This window comes from Anolis carolinensis, chromosome 2 (genome assembly GCF_035594765.1).
Source record: "Anolis carolinensis isolate JA03-04 chromosome 2, rAnoCar3.1.pri, whole genome shotgun sequence".
NCBI lineage: Eukaryota > Metazoa > Chordata > Lepidosauria > Squamata > Dactyloidae > Anolis > Anolis carolinensis.
The window spans coordinates 211040685-211055699 of NC_085842.1; positions in this window are offsets into that span (position 1 = coordinate 211040685).

The following is a 15015-nucleotide window of genomic DNA, read 5'->3' on the forward strand; positions in this document are numbered from 1 at the left end:
ACCCTCAGCCCATGAACACATAAGCAAGCATGGCTCTTCTGAAATGCCACTCTAATTAATTTGACAAAAAGGTTGGCAACCAATTCAAGGATTTCCTTTTTTTTTAGCATCCCTCTTTTATCTGCTTATTCAATTACGTTTTTAAAAGGTTCCCTGTGATCAAAAAAAACTCATCAAGGCCGACTTTTTTGAGATGCTGAATGAAGTGTGCAGGGTGATTTATAATTTAACAAATGATAGCTTTTATAATTAGATGGAAAGGCCAGCATTAATGCTTTTTCTTCTTCTTCTTCCTGCTTCTTAGCAGGGGGTTGGACTGGATGGCCCATGTGGTCTCTTCCAACTCTACTATTCTATGATTCATTGCCAGTGGCAATCAACATACAGATTAAAAAAGGTAAAGGTTTCCTCTGACGTTAAGTCCAGTCATGTCTGACTCTGGGGGTTGGTGCTCATCTCCATTTCTAAGCTGAAGAGCCGGCATTGTCCGTAGATACCTCCAAGGTCATGTGGCCGGCATGACTGCATGGAGCGCCGTTAGGTAACATACAGATTACCTCCAAAAAAACCTCGTTAGACCAAACAAAACTTTCATTAGTCCAAATTTGCAGCCTTAGGAAAAGGGAGCGAAGTCTAAATACCCTAAAGCAGTGGTTCTCAACCAGTGGGTCCTCAGATGTTTTGGCCTTCAACTCCCAGAAATCCTAACAGCTGATAAACTGGCTGGGATTTCTGGGAGTTGTAGACCAAAACACATGGGGATGCACAGATTGAGAACCACTGCCCTAAAGGCACCAGATCCCATGTGATTTCAAAAGCTCAGGCAGATCTGGGTTTGTAGTACAGTAGAGTCTCACTTATCCAACATAAACGGGCTGGCAGAACGTTGGATAAGCGAATACGTTGGATAACAAGGAGAGATTAAGGAGAAGCCTATTAAACATCAAATTAGGTTATGATTTTACAAATTAAGCACCAAAACATCATGTTCTACAACAAATTTGACAGAAAAAGTAGTTCAATACGCAGTAATGCTATGTAGTAATAACTACTGTATTTATGAATTTAGCACCAAAATATCATGATGTATTGAAAACATTGACTACAAAAAAGCGTTGGATAATCCAGAACGTTGGATAAGTGAGACTCTACTGTAATTGGATAAGAGACCATCAAGGGATGTTGGGTGCTGTAGGCTACACTCAGAGGAAAGCAAGGACCAGCCACTTCTTTAGTATTCCCAAAATGTGTTTAATTGTCTAAGAAAACCTTATTAAGTGAATGGAGTCACCATAAATTAACAGATGACTTGAAGGCATGGAAGGGTGAGGAGAGTGCCTTCTTCTCTGTATGGCTATGGTTCTCCAAGGATTTGGGTACCCAGTTCTCCCAGTATTTCTCATTTTTACTACACATCTTAGTCACTGGACCTATAGCTCAGAGAGAAAAAGTATGAAAGTCCCAGATTCAATTCCTGGCATGTTCAGTGCTGGGAAAGGTCTTTGCCTTAACCCCTGGCTGTCTCCTTGTGTCATCAACGATGGGCTAGATTAGACGCTCTTAGAAGAAGGCAGTTTCTGATGTTCATACATCCTCCTGGGCTTGCTCACTAATAGCTATGAACAAGGTACATGCCTCACAATTTCCCCACAGGTTTCTTCATGTCTTCTTCCATTTGGTTAAAGATAATCATTGTTTTCTTCATCCAGTGGGACAGGAGGGAGGGGAGAGAAAGCATAGACAAAGCTTTGAAAAAAAATTAATATTATTTCCAGCACCGTATCATCATGATCATCACTAACATCATCACATCTGTTGATATCCCGTTTTTATCTCTTGATTGAGGGATTAAACTTCTCATCAAATACCAGAAGGCAGATTTTTCTTACTCGTTTTACAGGTGCCCTGATTGGACCAATGGCTTGGGCACTGGAGCTGGAGCTGTGCTATGCAATTACAGCAGTTTGATATCACCTTAATTGCCAAGGCTCCAACCAACAGAATCCTGGAAGTTATAGACTGGTGAAACATAGAATCACTTCCTAGAAATCTAGGAATCGATTTCTCTGGTAGAAAGAATGTTAACTGCCTCTCTAAACTACAAATCTCGGGATTCCACAGCAATTAAAGTAGGGCCAAACTGGTATTGATTTGGCGAGCCAACATAAAGATGATGGAAATCCGAGGCACTACACCATTGGTTGTAATTAGTGATGTCAGTTCAGGATCATCCCAGGTCTTGAAGATTGGAGGCCAAACCTGAAACCTAGGAGCAGCCCCTGGTTGTGTCATTTAGCATAATTCATTAAGGTTTTCAAGCAGAGGCTTGATGGACATCTGTCAGAAGTGCTTTGATTGTACATTCCTACATGGTAGAACTGAATGGATTGAATGCTTCTTTAGATCTCTTTCAGTTCTGCAGTTCTATTATTATAGGTACCCAATATGGTTTCGCATTCAAACACACACACACACACACAGAGAGAGAGAGAGAGAGAGAGAGAGAGAACATAATTTTCCTGTTTGGAAATTGAGCCGGAAATCTTAGCTAAAGGGACACTCCTAGAGCAAGTCAAAATGGAGGGGATTGTTCTTTCTCATCTCTACTTTGGATGATAGGATAAAGAACATTTAATATAACCTATTTACTTTTAGCCAGAAGAGGTATGAAAAGCAGTGCAGTGGGTGAGAGCAGGCACCATAATGATTGGGAAGGAAGGAACAAATAAATATACACAGGTTACCCTTGAGGGAAAGGAGCCCCCGGTGCCACAATGGGTTAAACCCTTGTGCCAGCAGGACTGCTGACTTGAAGGTTGGGTTGCTGACCTGAAGGTCGCTGGTTCGAATCTCAGGACAGAGCAGATGAGCTCCCTCTATCAGCTCCAGTTCCCTAAGCGGGGACATGAGAGAAGCCTCCCACAAGGATGGTAAAAAAAAAAACATCCGGGCATCCCCTGGGCAACGTCCTTGCAGGTGGCCAATTCTCTCACATCAGAAGCGACTTGCAGTTTCTCAAGTCACTCCTGATACAGAAAAAAAACTCTGGAGGGAGAGTATTTGCAAGGTGAAACAAATGAATTAAGCTTTGCAAATTGTAGGAAGTTGATGTTCTCTTAGCCAAACTAGCAAAAACTCTTTCCTCTAGTCTGGTTCTGAACCCACCAAAACTGGAAAATATCAGTTGTTTATTACTTGAAGATTATCTGTGAAAACTGAAGATCCAGCCAAACTCCGAGAACAAGCAATCCTAGTTTGTGACTCAACATCACAGGAAGTATTAGTTTCTCCACTCCTTCTATAGATGAAAGTGCCATCTACCATGGATTTTTTTTCCATGTCAGGAACGATTTTTTTCCATGTCAGAAACTGCAAGTTGCTTCTGGTGTGAGAGAATTGGCCATCTGCAAGGACGTTGCCCAGGGGATGCCCAGATGTTTTTACCATCCTTGTGGGAGGCTTCTCTCATGTCCCCGCATGGAGCTGGAGCTGATAGAGGGAGCTCATCTGCGCTCTCCCCGGGTGGGATTCGAACCTGGCAGCTTTCAGATCAACAAACCAACCTTCAAGTCACGAGGGTTTAATCCACTATGTCATCGAGGGCTCCATCTACCATGGATGATAACCACCAACAGTCATATGACGCTGTTTTAACACCGTTACTAAATACTTGTATCTACCAGAAACAATAAACTGACAGTTTATTGTTAAAATACAGATTGAGTAGCCCATATCTGAGATGTTTAGGACCAGAAGTGTTTTGAATTTCCAATTACATTATGTAAACCGATTTTTGTTCCTGGGTTATGAATGACATTTCCTAATTGTTTCTATCATACTAACATGGAAAGGGTTTATTCAATTCCAAAACCTTGTTTTTGTGGGAGATCCAGAAGCACAATTTTGCTATAGTTTTTCAATAAATATCTCTCAAGTCTCAACCAATTCAACATAGTTTGCAGCAGCCACAAAAATGAAGTTTCTGCAGTATAACAACTACTTTCAAAGTAAGTACCACATAATTAAATAAAAAATAACACTTTCAAACCAGGAACAAAAAAAAATTCAAATTTTGTTATATAGCATTATTTTGGATTTTGGAATACCTGTATTGGACTGTATGTACATAATGAGATATCTTAGAAGTTGGACCCAAGTCTAAACACGAAATTCATTTATTTTTCATATAAACCTCATACACAGAGCCAAAAAGTGATTGTACACTATATTTTTAAATATTTTTGTACATGAAACAAAATTTGTGTTCATTGAACCACCAGAAAGCAAAGGTATCATTATCTTGGCTATACAATTGGACAATTTTGGAGGATTTCTGAATTCCAAAAAATAAGGGATACTCTGCCTGTACTCTTTCAGCTCAGCATATTATTTAAATTCTAAAACGTTTTGTATTAACTGCAAGCAATAGGACAAAAGATTATTTTATTCTACGGTGGCTATTAGAAAAGATCTAATATACCACAGATTTCAGACTCTTCCCCAACCATCCCCGCAACCCCACTCTGCCGCTCTTAAATACTAAAATTAGCTCTGGAACCAGCAACCTTGTTCCCACAGAAAGCATGGCCATTGTGAGCAAGTACAAAAGGACGTTTTGAAGAAGAGCGTGTAGAAAACCCCAGGGACATGAAAGCAGCTCCTTTCGCTACCAGTGAAAAGGCTTAAAAATTAATGTCCTGGGCATGTTCAGTACATGAAATCTTAAAAGTAAAGAGACAGACTTTTGAGGCTCCATGCAAGCCTCTGGTGGGCTGAAAGGCAAGCCTTTCAAAAAAAAAAAAAAAGAGTAATAAAATATAGAATAAATGGAGAACTCTGACCAAAAAGAAATGGTTATGGAACGTAATAGAATGAGCACATTACAATAATTTGAATGTTTCTTTCAATTTGACATGAAAATCCTCAGACAGGATGCATGCGTTGTAATTTAAATTCTGCACCAAGAAAAATAAACTCTTGAACACATATGAAATACACAGATGATTTAGTACAACTGTATCCAGCGTGGTATAGATGGGCTTTTCCCACTTTCTTATGCAGACCCTACCTAGACCCAGATTAGTTTCAGCCTCCATTCTCATGCTTCAGATTTCCACAAATGTGATACGTTTTGTGGCATTTTGGTTCCCAATTGTATTTTTCATGCTGGGTCTTAGCAGCCTTTCCAATCTATCCTTATTGTCTGCAGCGTTTTCCTCCTGTCATCTCCTTACTAGAACCAAACTCTTTCTCCATTCACTGCCTTATCTGAGCATGCAAAATCCCCCAAATTGTCCAGATAGGTGGCTGAGACAGTGACGCCTCTGTTTTCGAATGGTTCAATATCTGCAAAGTTTGCTTCAGGCACAACAAAAATATCACATCAAAGTACCTTTGTGCTATGTGTAAAAAAGGTAAAGGTTTCCCTTGACGTTAAGCTCAGTCATGTCTGACTCTGGGGGTTGGTGCTCATCTCCATTTCTAAGCTGAAGAGCTGGGGTTGTCCGTAGACACCTCCAAGGTCATGTGACCGGCATGACTGCATGGAGCGCCGTTTCCTTCCCGCCGGAGCGGAACCTATTGATCTACTTACATTTGCATGTTTTCAAACTACTAGGTTGGCAGAAGCTGGAGCAACAGCGGGCGCTCACTCCGTTCCCGGGATTTGAACCTGGGACCTTTCGGTCTGCAAGTTCAGCAGCTCAGTGGTTTAACACACTTTGCCACCGGGGCTCCTTGTGCTATGTGTGTAAGATGTATATGAAACATAAATGCATCTTTTGTTTAGACTTGGGTCCAAAGTATCTCATTATGTAAAAAAGTAAAGGTTTCCCTTTTATTGTTATTATTATGTTTTTTTTATTTAGTGTTATGTAAAATTATACAAACGTTCAGAACATTTTCCATCGGTAACACATGTTTACATTCTTCCTCATTTTTCTCCCTCCCTCCCCTCCCTCCCCTCCACAGGAACAGTTTACAAATTTTCTATATTTATTACAATTGTTCGATCATGAGGATAATCTTGTTTAATTCCTTATATTTGTCTTTCCCCTTTATTCTGTAAAGTAAGTTTTTCCATTTTGCCTCCCATGTCTTTCTGATTTGGCCTTTTCTATAGTAACTTTTCCTTTCGCTAATGTAGTCTTGGAGGAGATAGTCTGCTAAGTATTTATACCATGTTTTAATGTCCCATTTCTTTTGGTCCTTCCAGCCTAAGGTGACTGTGGCTTGAATTGCATCTAACATATAATTTATTAATCGTTCTCATTTTTTAGTTCCCCCTTCACCTTCAATTTTCTGGAGGAAAAAATGTCTCTTGTTCCAATCTATTTTTATTCCTAATAGCTCCTCCATTTCTTTCTTAATTGTTTTGTGGAACTTTTGTATTTTTTCGCAATCCCACCACATGTGGGTGTATGTTCCGGTTTTCCCGCAGTTGTGCCAACATTGTTTTGGGGAGGTTCTGGTTATATGGGCTAGTTGCACAGGCGTTCTGTACCATTTTGTGTGGATTTTACGTTGCATTTCCTTTATCTTTAAATGATTTATTTTATTAATTGAATTTATCCAATTTTCTATTTCTCTCTCATTACAACTTAGTTCCTCCTTCCAGATTTCTGTCAAGGTATTTTTTATATTGTATAGTTTTCCTGTGATTATTTTGTAAATATATCCCATGGTTCCTTTATCTTTATCTACTTTCCATTTTATTATTTTATTAAGATCTGTCTCTAGGATTTCCTTGCTCTTCCATTCTGTTAACTTTTTAGATAACCCTCTCCATAATAACCAATTTCCGTGTCCGCACTTATCTTTTAGCTCCTCCCATTGCATTACTGTTTCATCGGGTTTCAGTATGTCCTGGATCTTTGTTATGCCGTGTTGTTTCAATTTCTTTAACATGTTCCGGTATAACTGGGGATTTCTATTCTCTATGGAACCTATTGGGAACATATCTATTTTATTTATTGGAAGTTTATCTTGCCATTTTTCCCAGCATGTCATTGTTGAGGTCAGAGGACCTCCTTTTAAGTTTTTTAATTCTCTTTTTCCTATTTTCCCCATTAAACATGATCCATAGTCCCATCCATTGTAAAGGTTTCCCTTGACATTAAGTCTAGTCGAGTCCTATTCTGGGAGGTGGTGCTCCATTTCTAAGCCAAAGAGCCGGCGTTGTCTGTGGACACTTCCAAGGTCATGTAGTTGGCATGACTGCATGGAGAGTTGTTACCATGTTACCTATTGATCAACTCACATTTGGATGTTTTTGAACTGCTAAGTTGGCAGAAGCTGGGGCTCACAGCGGGAGCTCATCCTTCTCCCCGGATTCAAACTGCCAATCTTTAGGTCAGCAAGTTCAGCAGCTACTGTGGCCCCATCTCATTATGTACGTATATCCCAAGCATTTCAGTTAAGGGATATTCAATCTGGATTTCCTTCCCTTACTTACAGCCTTTTTTACTTCTCTTTTTTAGTTACCCCTTACCTTAGTTACCCCTAACTGCAGGACTGAATTTGAATCAAGGCCTTCCTGCAGGTAGTTGCAGAGCATTTTCTCAAAGGCTCATTGTAACTACTAACGGCATGCAGAGTTTGGTTGTGATTATCTTGCCCTGGCTACATGACAACTGCTAAGACTAGCCTGGCTTTTGCAGAACTTTAAGAGTATACTACCACTTTAAGTGTCATGATTCCACCCTTAAAAAATCCTGGAACTGGTACTTCAGTGAGGAGCCAGAGTTCTATGACACCAAATGCCCTCTCAATAACATTTGATGTTGTTGTCGCGTGCCTTCAAGTCATTTCTGACTTACAAAGACCTTATCATGAGGTTTCCTGGGGCGGAGAGTGTGTGACTTGCCCAAAGTTATCCAAAGGCTTTCCATGACTGAATGGAGAATTGGGGCCCTAGTCTCCAGACTCATTATTCAATGCTCATATCACTACAGTGTGCTGACAGTATTTCACAGGTGAGACCTGGAGGAAGCATAGAGTGGCAACGTTATTAATGAAACAGTTAGGAAAGGCTGCAGCAGTTTGTTTTTGCCTGAGCCTCTTGGGAAGGGCAATGCAACACCTTCACATCTCATGACCTGACCCAAATGGAGTTAACTGAGTGAAAATCACTTTAAATTTTTAAAAATTGATTTTTAATTATTAAAAACTTTCCATCTCCTCCACCCATCATCCAGACCACATACTTCTTCTATATCTTTATCCATGAGCAGTTTTCTCAATTTCTGTGCAATATTCAAATTGGTTTCACTACTTTTTATCCATTCCATATAAACTATCCAATTATCTTTGATTTCTCTTGTTTTACACTCACAGGTAACATCCTGAGTTAGACATGCTTTATTATCAGATTGTACTTGATCGTAAAGGTAGTTATTCCAGTTTTCCACGGTCCATTTTTTCATGTTTCCAACCTCATGCTGTCACTGCCTGCCCTACCAAAATCATAGCTTTAAATAGTCCTTGATCTTTTACTTTAACCTTGTTGTTATGTAAAACTCCCATTAGCATCAAATCCATGTTAACTTGAAGTGATATTTTAAAGTTTTTGCATGTTTTTCAATATTTTTCCCCCAAGGGCTGTTACCCCATATAAGCATGCCACCCGTTGGGTTGCTGTGAGTTTTTTGGGTTGTATGACCATGTTCCAGAAGCATTCTCTCCTGATGTTTCACCTGCATCTATGGCAGGCATCCCGAGAGGTTGTGAGGTCTGTTGGAAACTAGTCAAGTGGGGTTTATATATCTGTAGAATGTCCAGGGTGGGAGAAAGAACCCTTGTCTGTTTGAGGCAGGTGTGAATGTTGCAATTGGCCACCTTGATTAGCATCGAATAGCCTTGCAGCTTCAATGCCTGGCTGCTTTCTGTCTGGAGGAATCCTTTCTTGGGAGGTGTTAGCTGGCCCTGATTATTTCCTGTCTGGAACATGGCAATACAGCCCAGAAAACTCACAGCAACCCAGTGATTCTGGCCATGAATGCCTTCTAGAACACATACTATCCTTTGTTTAAACCACAATGCCAACACATTGGACTCATCCCTTCCACCATATATGAAAGTTGGGCTGGGGCCTCTATACCATTTCAAAGTAAATTTCCTTTCCAGTTCTTTACATTGATTACAGTAGAGTCTCACTTATCCAACATTCGCTTATCCAACGTTCTGGATTATCCAACGCAGTCTGCCTTTTAGTAGTCAATGTTTTTGTAGTCAATGTTTTCAATACATTGTGATGTTTTGGTGCTAAATTTGTAAATACAGTAATTACTACATAGCATTACTGCGTATTAAACTACTTTTTCTGTCAAATTTGTTGTAAAACATGATGTTTTGGTGCTTAATTTATAAAATCATAACCTAATTTGATGTTTAATAGGCTTTTCCTTAATTCCTCCTTATTATCCAACATATTCGCTTATCCAATATTCTGCCGGTCCGTTTATGTTGGATAAGTGAGACTGTACTGTATTTAAATACTTTTGATGCCCTAGTGAAAATTACATTTACACACAAAACTCAATCCGCAGCAACAAAGGAGGGAAGTGGGATGAGAAACTGGGTGATTTTAAAAGCGGCTGAAAAAATGAGACAACAAAGGGCTAGTTGGGACTGTCCCTGCCAGACTGGGAGCGCTGGGAGGATTTAATACTTCATGGAACTGCAAATCCAAGGTTTCTACAGAATGGAGCCATTGCAGTTAAAGTGGTATCTATGGTGGAATGAAAATCATGTGTAGTTCACGTTTGACCAGTCTATCACTGTCTTGTCAGAGAAAAGATATGCCACACAGATGATCAGTAAAGAACAAGAAGTTTACTGTTCAAAATGCAAAGCAACATATATACAGTCATATGAACTGTTGCATTGACTCACACAATGTCCTTTAAGAGGGATTCAAATGGCCCTTAGATGTCCATGTAAAAGGCCTTCTTTCAGCAGCCTAGAAGCAAACCTCTCTTGGTAAGCTCTTGCACAGAAAACTATATGTAACTGTTGCTAAAAATCCCAGGCTTAGTTAGCTCCCTGGGTGTAGCCCAACCAACCAGATTCGTGTTTTGCATGTTCAGTTAACACATACACCAACTGATTTTTACGTGCTCTAAACAGTATCAAATAGTCACAAGGAAAATATGGATAGTATTGAAGTTGGCTTGGGTTCCCGATCATCTTTCTAATAATACCTGGAAAGAATGGAGGGTGAAAATGAGTTCAACCACAACAAAGCAATGAAAGCAGGAGTCCTCCAGGCATTGCTACAGACAGGTTTCTTTCCTCTCTTATCTTCTAGAAAATCCTGTTTTGTGCCAAATTCTGCACACACTTCTAGCCACAACTACCACCTGTCCCACCAACCTCAGGTTCATGGTTCAGAAACCGCTTTTCCCTCTTATCTGACTCTCTTGCCAACCTCTTCCCGACCCTTTCCTCAAGCCACTCAAGTGTGGATTTTCCTGAACGGATGCTGCCCGCTTCTTAAGCAGTCTTCAATATTTCATCAGGCGAGTCCAAGCAGAAAATGCTCACTTAAGGCTCCCCCCTCAACAACTCCTGCTCCGACTGATAAATATTGCAATGACCGCAGCCTCACAAACATTCAGCCTTGTTTTCAGGTGAAGGACAGAGACATATAGGTGTAAAAAGAAGAACACTTCACGGCCATCGCATTAATGGATACAACTTCTATCAAACACAAAAGGTCAGAAACCAGGTTGGCCAAGTCATGCTGATAACCACTTTAATTTTATTATTACGGTCACAGCCCAAGAATATAAACTACTTGCTTCCAAAATATAAATGAGTTCTGGGTATTTCCCAGGATACTGATTCCTACCACCAATTTGGGTGTTATTATTCCACTTTAATTGCCACAGCAACATCCTATGAAGTTCCGTAAGTTGCAGTTCAGGGACGTATACTTGAGCTGCTCTAGCAGTCCACCAAACTACAAATTCTAGGATGCCATAGGAAACAAGCAAAAGGTTCGCCTTTGCAGTTTTATCCATCTCTATGACTCTATGGCAATTATAGCATTTTTTTCGTGTCAGGAGTGACTTGAGAAACTGCAAGTCGCTCCTGGTGTAAGAGAATTGGCTGTCTGCAAGAATGTTGTCCAGGGGACACCCGGATGTTTTGATTAATTTTTTTACCATCCTTGTGGGAAGCTTCTCTCATGTCCCCACATGGAGCTGGAGCTGATAGAGGGAGCTCATCTGCACTTTCCCTGGATTGGATTCGAACTGGCAACCTTCAAGTCAGCAACCCAGCCTTCAAGTCATCAGTCCTGCTGGCACAAGGCTTAAATCTACTGCGCCACTGGGGGCTATTCTAGCACTGCAAACCTACTTTAATTTTCCACTCACAACCCCTTTCTGACCAAGAAATGTTTATTGTGGTGTGAACAGGCCATTGCACTGCCTTTTAAAATTGTTATTATCGTATCCTTCCCAAAGGATTTTTCATATAGGTTGAGTATTCTTTACCCAAAATCCATGTTGCAAGAAGTATTTGGAATTTGGTGTTTTAAGAGAAATTTTGGAATACCTGTGTTTCTATATAAGTTCATAACAAGATATCCTAGAGACGGGATTCAAGTCTAAACATGAAATATTTTTGTCTTTACAACACATCGTCTGAAAGTAATTTTATACAATATTCTTAACCATGTTGTGAATAAAACAAAGTCCGTATACACTTAACCATCAGAAAGCAAAGGTGTCACTTTCTGAGAGACCAGTGTGGGTCATTTCTTATTTCGGGGTGCACTGGATTTTGGCATTCTGCATGAGCGATGCTCATCCAGAATGGGAGCCAATGTGATATCATGGTGTGAATGTTGGAATTTCAGTTCTGCAGAGCAGACTTCACTTCCCTAATCAGTTATGGAATTGAAGGAGCCGCGGTGGCGCAATGGGTTAAACCCTTGTGACTTGAAGGTTGGGTTGCTGACCTGAAGGTTGCCGGTTTTGAGGGGGACGTGGGTTTAAAAAGAGAATTTTCAAAGATACTTCCAATGACTATAAGTCCCATATGTTTTGATTGACCTAAGTTGCAAAAGGCCTATGTTTGAGAAAGGCCTGCGCTTGAGAGAAAATGCTGATGTTTGGGAAAAGAGTTGTTCCAGAGAAGTTACTTTCAATAATAACAATACATCAAGTCAGAACCGGTTACCCACTACTCCTTAGGATTACCATACGGTTTTGAACCTATACTTGCAACAAGAGGAAGATAAGATGGTGTTGAGATCAGGATCAGTAACATGAAAAGCACCATTGTCTAAAGAGTCACATGTTGTTACAGCATAGAAAACCAATGGAATTGCATGATGGTTAAAGATGCTTGTGATGTAGCCAGCATTAGACGAATGGGGTAAATGATCTTTGTAAGCCAATAAGGATATGCTTACTATTGTCTGAAGTGATAAAAACCCATGCAACCATTTTGAAAGTGCGACAAATCCTGTTATTGATTGCATTGATGTATGCATGTTTTTGTCGTTATTGCTAAGCTCGCAATAAATAATTCTTTTGCAGTTTGAAGATCCAACTTTCGTGGTGTCCTTCCTCGCCCTCTCCACAGAAAAGGGGCCTCCTGCTTTTGACTCTGGATTAAGAGGAGTATTTTTTACATCTTTTACATCTTTGCCCCTTCAGTTTGAATCCACCAGAAGGGGTGAGCTCCCATCTGTCAGCTCTAGCTTGCGGGGACATGCGAGGAGCCTCCCAGCAGGATTGTAATACATCCGGACACCCCCTGGACAACAACTCTGTAGATAGCCAATTCTCTCACACCAGAAGTAATTTGCAGTATGTTGTCAAGTTGCTTCTGACACGATAAAAAAAAAGTCACAGAAACCCATTGAATGACCCTCTTAAGTTTACCCAGAAAATCCTGTGATAGCATTGGCTTGCCTTGGGGTCTCAATGAGTAAAAAAATGACTTGAAGAACACGACAACCAATCTCGTACTTAAAAAAATATAGCACCATGATTCTGTTTTTATGGAATACTGGCTTGTAGTTTGGTCAGAGGCACTGAAGGCATTCTCTGGCTGATTATTCTAAATGCCTCTCTCTAAACTGCAAGTCATTTTGTTGGATGAAACCATTTTTGAAGTGGAATCATAGTGTGATATTTGTGCTGTGTGAAAGGGCCCCCATAGCTGTTAGTTTACCAACCAAGAGAGAAAGATTTCTGATGTCAAGGCTCACCCTTTAATGAAGAAAGGGAGCTGTGGCACTACCACTCCCATTATCCCTCAATACTGGTATGGTTAAGTGGCACTGATGGGTACTGGGATGTCTCAACATCTAGAGGACCACAAGTTCTCTGTAGCCTTTGAGTGGATTGCTCCCATTCCTCCCCTTGCCTCCTCTCCCCTTCTCATTTACGTCACACATCCATCCATCCCCCCCTTGATCCTCTCTCATTACATGCCAGGCAGACCCACTTATCTCCCATGCCGCAGACAAGATCCTCAACCCCTTCTTTACCCGCTCTAGCCTCCCTGGAAATGCAGACCCTCTTAACCTAAGTCAAGCTGATCCTCAACAATATCCCCCTTTCCTGCCCCACATTTAAGTCATCAGCAGCAAGGGGGTTGGGAGAATGAGAGGAGCATTATTGAAAAGCTAAAACAAGGAGAAACTAGAGTGACGTAACACATATGCCACACATTGTGAAGCTGCTTAACATTTCCAACAAAAACTTAAAGTGGAATTGCTGAAAAGGAGGGGGAATGTCTAAAAAGCCATACTGGTTTGTAAAATTACCTTTTGGCTAACAGTCACTCCTTCATCCCGAAACCAACAGAATTGCCTTTTGCCCTGTATGCTGATGCATGTCATTGATTCACCAAACCTCTCCTAACAGTTGTGTCTGGGATAATCAGGGAACAGGGACGCAGAAGCAAATCTCTTTCCAAGCCCCACTCTTTTATATTTCCAAAACTGCAAGCACAATGGGCTTGCATGTGTCTATAACCACACACCAATGTGACATGCACAACTACACATAAAACTGGTCCTCAAGAACTTCAGTTCACAGCATTTGGGACAGGATAGTTTCATGGCAGAAGATAAGAAACCTCAAAAAGCAACCGGACACTTCTTGCAAGAGTCCCATTAATTTAGTACAGTGGTTCTCAACCTGTGGGTCCCCAGATGTTTTGGCCTTCAACTCCCAGAAATCCTAACAGCTAGTAAACTGGCTGGGATTTCTGGTAGTTGTTGGCCAAAACACCAAGGGACCCACAGGTTGAAAACTACTGATTAGGTAAGGTAAAGGTTTCCCCTGACGTTAAGTCCAGTCATGTCTGACTCTGGGGGTTGGTGCTCATCTCAATTTCTAAACCGAAGAGCTGGCGTTGTCCGTAGACACCTCCAAGGTCATGTGGCCGGCATGACTGCATGGAGAGCCGTTACCTTCCCGCCATAGCGGTACCTATTGATCTACTCACATTTGCATGTTTTCGAAGTGCTAAGTTGGCAGGAGCTGGAGCTAACAGCGGGTGCTCAAACCGCTCCCGGGATTTGAACCTGGGACCTTTCGGTCTGCAAGTTCAGCAGCTCAGTGCTTTAACGCACTTCACCACCGGGGCTCCTTACTGATTAGTACATCACTTCCTGAAGCGAAAAAGGAAGTCTCTGTGTTAATTTTGCTACACACACACATTCTGGTATCACCCTCCCAAGAAGAGGCCCTTCTCTGGTGGATTGCTGTGAGTTTTCCAAGCTGTATGCCATGTTCCAGAAGCATTATTTCCTGACATTTCACCTGCATCTATGGCAGGCATCCTCAGAGGTTGACCTCACAACCTCTGAGGATACCTGCCATAGATGCAGGTGAAATGTCAGGAGAGAATGCTTCTGGAACATGGCCATACAGCCTGGAAAACTCATAGCAACTCATTGATTCTGGCCATGAAAGCCATCGACAACACATGGCCAGGACCATAAAGGGGGTGGGGGTGGGGGTGAGTGTCAAAAGTTAAAAAAAAACC